The following is a 14,215-nucleotide window of genomic DNA, read 5'->3' as shown; positions in this document are numbered from 1 at the left end:
GCCCAACATGAAGAGGGATGTAGCAGAATGGGTAAACAAATGTTTGGCTTGCCAAAGAGTAAAGGCAGAGCACCAGAGACCCAGTGGACTTTTACGACCCCTGGAGATTCCCGAGTGGAAATGGGAACAGATAGCGATGGATTTTGTTGTAGGCTTGCCAAGGACGAAAGCCAATCATGACGCCATATGGGTAATTATAGACCGACTGACAAAGTCAGCCCATTTCATTCCTATCAATGAGAGATACACAGTCGATAGACTGGTGGACATTTACCTTAAGGAAATAGTGACGCGACATGGAGTCCCATCGTCCATTGTCTCAGACCGAGACCCCAGGTTCAACTCCAGATTTTGGAGGAGCTTTCAAGAATGTGCGGGGACCAAGTTAAATATGAGTACCGCGTACCATCCCCAGACGGATGGGCAGAGTGAAAGGACCATCCAGACACTAGAGGATATGTTGAGAGTCTGTGCAATAGACCTTAAAGGAAGTTGGGATGACCACTTGCCGTTGATCGAGTTTTCTTATAACAATAGCTTTCATGCTAGCATCGGAATGCTGCCTTATGAGGCCCTGTACGGAAGAAGGTGTCGATCTCCCTAATACTGGGATGAAGTAGGAGAGCGGAAGATGCTCGGACCTGATGTGGTCCAAAGAACCAAAGACATAGTGGATCTTATCAGAGGACGGCTTGTAGCAGCCCAAGACAGATAGAAGAAATATGCAGACCTAGCCCGAAAGGACAAGGAATATGAAGTCGGGGACTTAGTACTGCTAAAGGTATCCCCTTGGAAGGGATTAATGAGGTTCAGAAAGAAAGGAAAACTAAGCCCAAGGTATATTGGACCTTTTGAGATATTAAGACAGCTTGGAAAGTTAGCTTACGAGCTAACCTTACCCCATAACTTGCAACAAGTTCATAATGTGTTCCATGTGTCAATGCTAAGGAAGTATCATCGGGATGCCAGACACATAGTGGAGTACGAGCAGGTGGATATGCAACCAGATCTGACTTACGTGGAGAAGCCAGTAAGGATTATAGATAAGAAGGAGCAGGTGCTTCGGAACAAAGTGATCAAGCTAGTCAGAGTACTATGGCAGAATCATAATGTAGAAGAATCAACTTGGGAACTAGAGAGCGCAATGCTAGAAAAGTACCCCCATTTATTTTCTATTTGATTCCGGGACGGAATCCTTTTAAGGAGGGGAGACTGTAATAACCCCCAAAATTTTGAACTTTTTGTAACCCTTATGAATAGTGTTTTAGCTGAATGAGAAAACTTTTCATGCCACACTATGTAGGGGTTCTGTTATGGATATTCTGAGATTTTATTAGTACTCTATATGGTATATAAGTGTATGTAAAGATCGTCAGAATCCAATACCGAACACTTTGATTTTTCCCGGAAATCCATTAGATACGGAAAGAATTGAGTATAAGGTAACAGGATAAAAAGGATTTAAATTAAAGGATTATAAGAGAGGATCATAAAAGGAATATAATATATTGATAAAGGTTAAGGGAACCTAAGTAATAAGATCCCGGGTATGATCGCTCAAACGATAAACGAAAACGAAAGTTAAGCGAACCGTATAACAGATCAGCGATCATTAGGCAAACAATTAGGAAGTTAATCAAAGGGATTAGAGAGGATGATGTCACCCAACCAATGAGAAGAGGACAAGGAGGGGAAGATGACATCATAGCATGACATAAGCATGACATGGGAAGGAAGGAGATGTGGTTGAAGTAGAACCACACAAAGTTAAGGCTAAAAAGGTAATTAACCAAAACAAAAACAAAATTACATCCACCAAACCAAACAAATCATTTCATCAAAACAAAAGAAATCTATTTCTCTTCAACAAAAGCTTGTTCTCGGCTTTTTACAATTTCAAAGGAAAGAATTTTCAAAATCCAAGATCCAAGCCTCCTAAATTGGTAAGATAATTCCCTAGTGTTCCTTATGCATAGATATGGCTATATTATGAGTTTAAGCATCCCATTCATTCTCTATCTTCTCCAATAAATCAATGAAGAAGACAATGAATAGTGATTTCAAGGTTTTTAACTTGATTTTTCTTGCTTTTCCTTTAAGATCCAAGCTTTCCTAAGACTCCTCAAGGCTTCCTAAGGCTTCCTAGCTACTCACACCACTTCAAGGAAGGTATATCATCTCCAAACCCTAGCTTTAATTTGTATATTAGGTTGATTTTGGTTGTTAGAGTAAAGAGTAGCTTGAAACTTGTTTGTTTAAGAGTTTGGGTTGGAATGGTGGAGATTGGAATGTTGAAATCTTATGATTTGATTAAAGAATGTAATATAGTTTAAAATTCAAGTTTTAGGATTAAGTAAATTGATTATAATGAGTTGATTTGGGGCTGTTGTAAAGTAATATGGATGGAGTTTTGATTGGATTGTGAATTGGGGTTGAATTGTGGTTGTTTTGAATTGGTTTAAATTGGAAAATCGCGTAAACATAGCCGTCGTAATGTCCGATTTAATTTAGACTGCTTTTGTTCATAACATTTGGACCCGAGAACTCCCTGCTAGGTTATGACCATTTCCATGTTTAGATAGTTCATGTTACGAGCTTCGTTTTGATATGTAGTTCGTTTGATTCCGATGTACGGTTTAGGAGAAACGACCGTTTTAAGTAACGGCATTTCGCGAACGAAACTTTTCCCCTCGCCTTACTTTGAAACATAGGTTAAAGACCAAAAAGGGTTAGTTAGTGTATGAAACAATTATGGTAAGAGTGTTAGGCAGTTGGTAAGACACTCGCGAAGGAATCGCCTTAAAACTCGTAATGGTTAAATTATTAAAAATGGTGGAGCCGAGGGTACTCGAGTGACTTAAGAGAACCAGTAAGCGCAAAACAAGCGTTAGAGTCTAAGTTAGTTAAAGTATAGATTTACAAGTGACTTTGGTTTAATTCCAACTTGTTGTTTATAGGTTACCAGACTCGTCCCGAGCCTTTTATCACCCTCAGTCGCTCAGGCAAGTTTTCTACCCGTTATACTGTTGTTGTGATGTATACACTTGTATATGCATTATCTTGTAATAGATGCATGATGGTTATATTAGGTACATATGCATGCCTGTTTCGTATTCTTGCCATATATATCTGTTGGTTCAGTTGATAATACCTATGCTAGAGAATAGCGGTAATTTGCATATACCCTTAGTATAGGGACCCAAAGGTGAAAACATTTTCTAAAACCGGGAGTCGAGGATCCCGAGTAGATTATATATATATATATATATATATTTTATATATATATATGGTTATAGTTTTCAAAGCTATTAATCGAATAAGGTTTATTCGATAACTTTATTTTATTAATGAATATTATCTTGAATATTCATTCGAGGACTTATGACTCCTTTATATTATTTATTGAATATTACTTGGATATTCATTTGAGGATGTATGACTCCTTTATTTTATTTAATGAATATTATTTATAATATTCATTCGAGGTATTATGACTCCGCTTATTATTTATTAATATTCTTTATTTATTAAAGAATAATGTTCAATAATCAAACTTACTTTTGATATTCAAATAAAGATATTACTTTCGTATAAGTATATCTTTGATTATTTACTATTCATTTCAAGTATAAGTTTTCCAACTTCTACCTCAATTACTCTTTATGGGAATATTATTTAAATAATAATATTCAGATATTTCTTTATATTGAGACTGATTTACTTTATTAAATCAGCATTATTCCAAACACTCTTTAAAGTGTTTTCAACTCTTTAAAATGAATTTCAAAAGTTAGAGCGGATCCCAAAACTCATTTTTATATTTAAGATCTTCCTTTTAAAAAGGGGATTTAAATACTCGCTCAAAACCGGAGGGATCCTGCTCTGTGGTGTATTTTATATTCGCAACAAGGTTGCTGTCTTGATAAAAGAGTTTTTGATTACTTACCCAACACTCGGGAAGTAAAATTCTTGGAACCAGTTAATCCATTAACAGGCATCGCCTGGGAAATATCGGTGAGTTTTCCTTTCCAACTAGATACGACTTCTTGGTGGAGCCGTATCAACAAGTTTCTACTTGGGGAAAGTGGGGACGAGCTTTACGTTTCAGAGTCATGGATTTCATCTGAACTAGGAGTGGCGTAAGTGGTCGAGTAGCGCTGGCCCAGCCTTATTATATTGGCCCAAATGGCCTGGAAGTTCCGCTAAGGCGGTCCATTCCTTAGGAGTTCAGTGTTCGGTTGACAAGTAAATCCGACAGGTTCTCCTGTACATGTAGAAAATGGTGGGGTTGTACTACTACGACTGATCATCGTAAGTGGTCTTCCTGGCGCGACAAACTCCCGTAATGAGTTCATCATCCATTTGGATAATTCTGCAACACTACCCGTAGCATTTCGATCGAAAGGCTACTAATGGGTGGTTGTCGAAGCATTGACAGGGTCAAATAGTTTTATTGGTGTATCCATTGAATGAAGTATCTCGTAACTTCATTCCTTTTCAAAATATTTCAAAGATCAAATATTTTCAAGTTTTATTTGTGGTCTCATCTATGGGATGATCTCTTGATCTTATTATACTTGGAACAGTAGTAGTTCTAGTAGATTCTAAAATGGTATAAGTGTAGCGAAGTAATTGGTAACTTCATCTTCTTTTAAAACTTATACCCAGTAAGTAATTACCTTACACATGATAAAAGATTCTAGTAAGTATCCATTTAGATACTTGTATTATTGTTATCACTATATATTATCTTGCGAGCTGTAAGGCTCACTCTTGCTTTATTTCTTCATCACACAACAACAGTTAGGAAAGATGGCCAGACTCCAGCAGACCTAGCGCAAGCGCGTGGGAAGCGTCCCGCGTCTTCCCGTTGATGTTGTAGCTGCTATAGCTGCAGAGGTAGATCTATTGATAGATCAGGCATTCTACTTTTGAGAATCAATTATGTATAATTATAACTTGTGGCAGATAATGGCAATTAACTGTAAATTTATCAAGTAATCATTTTGGGTTGTAATAACTTTTAATTATGGATTCAAGGACTTGTACTTATTTCAATTTCATCTCTGAGACTATAACGGGTTGTGGTGTGTGTTAGTGTGGGGTCACAGCATAAGGTTATTTATTATTAATTAAGTGAAGTGATATTGTGGAAAGAAAGACCGTGACGACCCGGATCCCTGACCCCGGATCTGGGGGTGTTACAATAAATATTAAAAACAAAACCCCAAACGCAGGATCCATGCGAAATAAGACATTGAATTCGGAGATTAGATGTTTACCTAAATAAAGATTTCCTTCTGATTGTGATGAATGTACAGATCTTGATGAACCAACACAACAGTCCTCCTTTCGAAGATCTTCTCTCCAAGGTATCCACACGAACGCCTGATCGTCCAACGATCACCGGAGCCGGTACTAGCCGATTTGGTTGCCTCTTTTTTCTCTCTCTCTAGCCTCTCTAAGATGTAGAGCTGCTAGGGATTTTCTCAAAAACTGTGATGTATCAACTAAACTCAAAAAATATACATCTTAATGTATATATAGGGAGAGACGATTTGGGCCTAACCCTAATCTTAATGGGCTTCCAAAAGGACCCATTCAGATTTTTGGGTTAATATTATTATTAAATTCGAATTCTAATATATATATATAGTTAATCAAGTCTCACTTAACTAATTTAACAATTAAATTCCAATTAATAATAATAAAATATTTAAATTCATAATTTAAATAACACTCCGTTTTAAACTTTCTTTGTGTGTGACCCTTTAGGTTATTATTACGTTGGCAATAATTTTATTTTCTAATAATAAAATTATAAAAAATGAGTGGCATCTAGTAATACATCATTGCTCCCCAAGTAATAATAATAATTGGTGATTCAATCAAATCTTTCGTGAATAATGTACAATGTAATATAATCCCTTTAGCCTTATATTACAGATCAAACTCGAGGCATGCATTGTGTCATCCTCTATTAACTGTTTAATCCTTCTTTCCTTGATCAATGAGTAAAATATTAAACAAATCAGTATTTGAGCACGACCATGCATTTTATAGTCTTACTCAATCTAGAGGCCAATAATATCAATCCTTTAATAAAGGAGGACTAAATCCCATCTAGATCATTCATATTTCTCATACGATTCATAATATACCCAATGTCTACTTTTATTATTACCCGGTCAAGGATAACTTTCAATACTATCAAAGTATATTAATTCTCGTATAGAAATATAATGATTTCAGGTCAAAGGACCAATACATCATTATCACCGTAAGATTAACTTATGACACTTTAAACATGTATTATATCAGAACGGGTCAATCCAACACCATGTATTTAATACATGTGCATGTGTTTTGACTTTAATATCACCATACCTATGATCAATAAGATGTGATCATCAGTCGTCAAACACACTAGTCTCAACGTATTTATTATCGTCCCTTAACAATAATACTTGACTAGGGACCTTTAGGAATATCAATACTATTCTCATAATCTCATTTTTAAGTCACTTAGAGATACAGATTTACATATCATATTCCAAGGACATTTATTAATCTAACATTTTATCACAAAAAATAAAGATATAATAAATTATTAAAGAATAATCATTAGAATCATAATTAATAATCCAAATGTTTCATAACATAAACATAATAATGTTGTCTCTAGGGCACAAACACTAACACATAGGTTTTCAAGATTCCATATAGAACTTCCAAAGTCATTCGGCTTAAATCTCTTCCTTCTCTTATGGATAATATCTTTTGTTCAAGATGGTCAGGAAGAGCTAGAAAAAACTTTAGGTTAACCTCCTCATCTTCATAATATTTATCATGTAGTTGCAAGTCATTTATCAGTTTTTTGAACCTTTCAAAAACTTCAGTAATTCCTTCTTTTGGTTTAGCCATAAACCCTTCATAGTGAGAAACCAGAATCCTCCTTTGGTTTGACCTAACTTCCTCCGTTCCTTCACATAATATCTCTATTTTCTCCTAGATCTGTTTGGCTGTGTCACAGTTGACAATGTTACTGTACATTACATTGTCAAGTGACTCTATCAAGATCAGCTTCAAGCCACTATCTAGAGAGACTTTTTCTTTCTCAGGCTCAGTATATTCTGAAGGATCTTTAGGAGCATAATGTGCTGGAATGACCATATCTCCATCTGTAGATTCCTCATATCTTACCATGGGGTAAAAGGCCCATTCTTGAGATCTGAATGTATAATGGATTGGCCATCCTTATGAACAGCATCATTTTCTTTTTCCATAATGTGTAGTTAGATCTGTCAAAGGTAGGGATTTTGATGCTGCTTAGTTTTTGTGTATTCATTTTTCCAAGATCTTTAATCTGTTTGCTTTCAGATTTTGCTCTGATACCACTTGTTGGGTAATGAATATAACACAGAGCGGAGGGGGGGGGGTGAATGTGTTTTAAATAATTTTAATGGCTTTTTGAACTGTTATGAATGGTGAACAAAGTAATCTGTATTATAGAGATAATATGCTTTAACAGAATGATTAAAACATGCACAACACACTTATCTTTCAAAACTCACTTAATTTTAAATTAAAATCAAGCTAGTGTTTTGCTACAAATTTCTGGGTTCTTAGTATGTTAAGAACCTAGCTTCTCTCTTGAGAGTTACAAGATATTTCAGATCTATCTGTTACAACTAAAAATAAAGCATCCAGTGTTTACTTTATAGAATAGTAAACACTGGTTTTACACAACATGTAATAGCATGTACTAAACCCTACTTTTGGATAACTAGATCTTTCTATTTTTGGCTTAGTGTATCTTTGTAAATCGTGCAAGTCTGTGCTTTTACTTTGTCAGTTAATCTTGGCCTTTGATCTTGTACTCTTCAAGCTGATTTTATAGACTTTTCAAATCATTGATTGATTTGTTTGTTGATTGATAATCTTGGATATTAAACTGATCTTCATTCTGTGCTTGAGCTTTACATCGAGATCTCCAGTTGGTTATATAGAGAACACGACATCTCGATAAGTATAATGACTTATCGAGATCTCTAGTTACTCTATAGTTGTTTGACTTATCGAAGTCTCTGAGTTCTCTATAAGAGAATTTGGCTTGTCGAGGTCTCTAATCTTCATGTCTTCATTTTGGCTTATCGATATCTCCGAGTTCTCTATGGAAGAAATGACTTGTCGATATCTCAGAGATCTCTAGTGATAATTTGACTTATCGATATCTTTGAGTTCTCTAGTGAAGAAATGACTTGTCGATATCTCAGAGATCTCTAGTGATATTTTGACTTGTCGATATCTCTGAGTTCTCTATTGGAGAAATGACTTGTCGATATCTTCAATCTTCATGTCTTCAATTTGGCTTGTCGATATCTCTAGGACTTCTCTATAAGCTTTCCTTGACTTCTCGATAAGTCATTCTGAAGTTCTCGAATGACTTCTCCATGCCACTTAATTTGTGACTTGTAGATTTCTTGACTTAGAATGTTTTTCCCAAAACAGATTTATTCAACTCCAAGCTTCTTCACACTTTCTCTGAGGCATGATCTTCTTCCAGAGTTTATTCTTAGGCTTGAGACTGTTTACAGAAAAATACTCCAGTCTAATCTATTTACATTTTTACAGACTTAAATGTTACAATACAAAATGCAAACTTGGATTATCATACAACTTACTTAGGGATGTCAATTTGATTTAGTCTTGTTTAGTACTGGTATGTCTTGCACAACAGAACACTAAGCATAATTTGCATATAATTTACGTATATTTTGAGTTTTCGGTTTGTGCATATTTTACTACAAGAAAATAGTCAATCGACATTATCTCGTATATATCGCAATAAAAAATAACGGATGTTAAAGACAGAGACAGTTTACCTCAATTTGATAAAAAAAATTCCCCTTAAAAATTCTTTTATTCTCTTCCCCGATATTTTCTCAATTCTCCTTCGTCTATCACTCACTCTTAAATCTCTTTTATCATCTTTTTTGTTTCTCTCATCACTCCTAAAACACAAACACATCCATATATATTTTTATAATATTACATCGCTTTCTTAATGATAATATGAGTGGCTTGGTATGTCTAAAACATCAATTATTTATCGAGAAACGATGTATTATATTATCTTTCACCTGTGAAAAATATGGACTTTTTACTACACCCACGAAGACATCGGTTTTGAAAATTTTAAACATCAGTTTTGAACCGTTGCCTATTGACCTTTTTCTTGTAGTGTTGTTGAAAAATAAATTATATAGTCTCTAATAATTTAAATAAATTAAACGAAATATGTTAGTGAAAGAAGCTTATTCTCAATCATTTTCTAGCATGTTCAGTGATAGTATGTCATGCCATGTTTACAGCTTCATTATTCTAGACTTTGATGATTCCAATAATGACAATTTTTTTGGTTGTCTGTGATCATCAGTTAAAGATTGTTGATATTAATCATAATTTGTGTAGTTTATATGTATATGGGTGTAAAGTGATAGAAAGTTATCGTGTATGAATAAATAAAATTTCATTCCAACTTAGACGTTCTCGTGTTAACATGTCAATATTATGTTGTTAAATACATGACAACGGTATATGTATGTTTATCGTTTATGCATGATGTATGTATATATTGTGTTCTATTTTAAGGACTAATATTGCGTTATTTAAATCGTTGTTTGGTTTTGTTCGTGAATGATTTCCAATTTTTTTTCATATACTAACATAATAATAACATGTATAATTTTTCCAAGCAAAAATTTCTAAATTCGTTAAAAGTGTCATATATATTAGTTTAAGATTATAATAATTTTATTTTTCTATGAAGGAATTCATACAATAATTTATGTGAATAATTTAATCATTTTTCTTTGAATTATTCAAGAAAGGAATAAATCAAGTCATATAATTGAGTGAATTTACATGTTTTATTCATTTATTATAATTCTAAATATTAAAGTAATTTGTGTGAGCACGTGGGGTTTACCCAGTGCGCACCCGAAGGATAGCGGCTGCTGGTTACCTATGATAAAAAAAATAAAAAAATATTAAAGTAATTTTAAACATTTTATGTTACCTAATCTTTCCAAATCTCCAATTTAAGTATAATTTGGTGATTTTTCATGACAAATAGTTTGATTTAAGTTTTTACAACATGAAATAATTTTGTATCAAATCAAACAATTGTGCGGGGTTAAACATTTCATTCACAAAGTTTTTAACTAAAATATATTTTCAATTATATGAAACAATTACAATTTACCTATTTTCTTTAAAAAGGTATTATCTAAAATCGTTAAATGTCAATATCTTTTTCAAATTAAATTAATCGTTAACATTTTTTTATAATTATAAAAATTTAATTTTTCTTCTTCTAATTTTGAATGAAATAAATAATAATTTTAAACTCCAATGTTTTACAATTTATCATTACAAAAAAAACAAATGCATGTATTTTTAAATTTGATAATATTGCATATTTTTCTAATGGAATGGAATATTGAGAAAAAATTGGTCGAGTACTATGTCCATACTTTTACCCGATCATCCAATAATTTTGACCAAGTCTTGAGTATTTTTAATAACCGGGTCAAATCCTTGACAACTTAGCACAAACAATCTAACAACTTTGATATACAATATGTATTGCCTTGAAATTATAAAGGTTCTTATGCACTAATTCATGTGAATGTAAAATGTTAAGAACAACCAATTTCATTGAAATAATGTCATCATAGAAAGTATAAATAAACGTACTAAATTTGAGAGTAAAAAATGCATTTTAACTCGATAAAACTCTGACACCATTTGTGAAAAATGGTCAAATTTTAAGTATTTTTAAAAATTGAGTGAAATTCCGATGCTAAGTTCAAAATAAGTTTAAATATATTAGTCCAAATAAAAAACAAAAATAGTTATACTTGTTGGTACACTTTATAGCACTTCTACTAGTTAACATATTACAATGGTCTATATATAGAAAATATTTACATCTAATATGTGTATGATTAGTAACATATGTTGTTGAGTGGCTTGGTGGTATAATATAGTATAAAGTAATTGCATGACCTGTCTTCCATTCTTACCAACAATGATCATTTTAATAAATATTATATTTGAGGGCAAATTAGTAATTGAAACTCATGATTAAAATGTCTCACTATTTTTATGTATATGTTGGTGTATTATATAGACATATATAAGGATTTATTTAAGCATGAAGAATTTATAAAAATTACTCCCTTAGTCCCTTCCAATTATTTACATTTCTGGGGAAGTGTCCGACACGCATTTTAAGGTGCATAAAAATTATAGTTATATAACTTATTTTTAAAATTTTCTTTTTCTGAATAAAAGTTGAATGTTTTAATTTTTATTCAAAAAAAAAATTTAAAAAAAAATTACAGAACTATACTTTATATGCACCTTAAAATGCGTGTCGGACACTCTCTAAAAAATGTAAACAATTGAAAGAGACGGAGGGAGTATGATATAAGAAATACATGATTGTTAATAAATAACTAATCCCTCCGACCCGTCCAGTTTGGATAAATCACACATATTAAAGGATTGTTAGTTAATTGTAAAATATTGGCATAATAGCCCGTATGCGAGACACAAGTGGTTTTCTAATAATATATAAAAATTCGGCATATTAAAATTTTGAAATTTCAATTATTTTCTATTAAAAAATAAAGTATATAGTCTGTAATAATTACACATATTTTACTTATATGTGAACACCTTATATTGATATTAAGATCAAATAACTGAGATGTAATTTTTTAATTTTAAATTATTCTAAGATGTAATTTGAATAATTTGTTCTAAATTCTAATCAAGAGTTTGTACGTATAGATAAAAGTCTAAAATTGCAAATCCAATCCAAAAAATATAAAAATTGTTTATTATTACTAAAAAAATTTACACATATAAATATCAAAATTATGTAAAAAAATTTAGTAGCCCCGCCCGACCTGATCCAACTCGATCAACAGGCCTAAACGGACCTAGTTATTTTGAACATAATCCGACCGACCTGGCCTGATTTTTAAATATGCTCGGATCGGCTCAATTTCAATAAATGCAAATTTTTCAATGCCTGTCCCGATCCGATTTTTATGGATCTTTACATACAACCCTCGTTTATTAGAGTTCTAAAAATCTCCGATTTAATTAATAATTTTATGATTAATCCTCTCTAGACTACTCTATTTATTTGAATTTTGAAATTTGATTAGTATATATATATATAGGGGAATGATCAAATACAAACTAAAATTAAAATAGAAACTAGGAACGAATCTAAGCCATTAGATCTACCTAATCTAATGGTCCTCCCTAATACACCCCACCCAACTACTCTGCACCCTCCCACACCCAATTTCAGCTTTTCCCTGTCCGTTTTTAATTTAATTTTTCCCGTCAAATCGTAAGTTTTTTTAAAATCCGATTTCGCTATATTTTTCTACATCTCTCAACGATCGATTTGCATACCATATGTGTTATATTTCGAATTAGTTTTCTTAAATAAAATATTTGGTTTCTAGTTACTATTCTAAATTGATTTCTATTGGAGTAGCCCCTATATATATATATATATATATATTTCTTTGTCGGGTATATATATAATAATTTATTTAAGCATGAAGAATTCATACAAATTATGATATAAGAAATGCATCACTGTTAATAAATAACTACTACCTCCATCCCCTTTTATGTTTCTATTTCAGATAAATCACACATATTAGTGTTTGTGCCCTAGAGACAACACTATGATGTTTTAGTTTAAGATATTTGGATTATTAATGTTTACGTTCTATCAATTATTCCCTTTATAATTTATTAATTCTTAATTAATAGCGATATAAATGTTAGATTAATAAATGTCCTTGAAATATGATATGCAATTCTATGTCTCTAAGTACGTGACTTAGAAATGAGATTATGAGAATAATATCAATAGTCCTGAAGGTCCCTAGTCAAGTATTATTATTAAAGCATAATAATAATGCATTAAGACTGGTGTGTTTGTTGACTGATGATCACATCTCATTGATCATAGGTATAGTGATACTAAAGTAAAAAACACAGGTATATGTAAATGTACATGGTGTTGGAGAGACCTGATGTGAGATTCTACATGTCTGTTGTGTCATAAGTAATTCTCACAGTGATAATGATGTAATGGTCCTTAGACCTGAAGTCATTATATTTCTATACAAGAATTAATATACATTGATTCCATTAAAAGTTATCCTTGACCGGATAATGATAAAAGTGGACATTGGGTATATTATGAATCGTATGAGAAATATGAATGATCTAGATGAGATTTAACCCTCATATACTAGGAGTGATATAATTGGCCTCTTGTGTGAGCTAGACTATGAAATGTGTGGCCACGCTCAAATGTTGACTTGATATGATAGTCTACTCATTGATCAATGAAACTTGGATTAAACTATGATGAGGATGACACATTACATGCCTCTAGTTTAATCTATAATATTTGGTTAAAGGGATTATATTACATTGTACATTATTCACGAAAGGTTTAACTGATCACCGATTAAATGATTATTACTTGGGTAGCAATGATGTATTACTAGATGCCGCTCATTGTTTACGATTTTATATTAGATTTAAAATTCGTTGCCAACGTAATAATAACTCATAGGGTCACACACAAAGAATGTTTGAATGATTATTTAATTTAAAATTAAATTTAAATTAAATTAAAGTAGTTCGAATTATTTATAATATTAATTAAGTATGACTTAATTAATTAGATAAATAATGATATTTAAATTTACTAATATCAATTATAAAATTCAGTTGTTAAATAATTAAGTTTGACTTAATTATTATGCAAGTAGAAATTTTGAATTAATAATAACTCCTAATTAGTTAAGAGTTATAATTCTTATTTTACTCTCTATATAATATCTCTTGTGTGGCTGATTTTGTGTACAAGACTTTTACTAAAATCCTAGCCACCAAGAGAGAAGATGGAGAGAGCAAGAAAAACGAGTTTGTGCTAGTACACATCCAATCCTTGAGTTCAAGTATTCGTATGGTTACCGATAGAGCGTAGATCGCGAGAACGGGATGTGTGCTGATTGAACAATCTTTGGATCTCCATTATTCAACAAATTTGTAAAGCTTCTTGAGGTAAACAATCTGATCTACGAATTAAAGATCTATT

Source organism: Apium graveolens, chromosome 3 (assembly GCF_009905375.1).
Source record: "Apium graveolens cultivar Ventura chromosome 3, ASM990537v1, whole genome shotgun sequence".
NCBI classification, from domain to species: Eukaryota; Viridiplantae; Streptophyta; class Magnoliopsida; order Apiales; family Apiaceae; genus Apium; species Apium graveolens.
The sequence above is the reverse complement of the archived record's forward strand: the minus strand, read 5'-3'. Positions refer to the sequence as shown.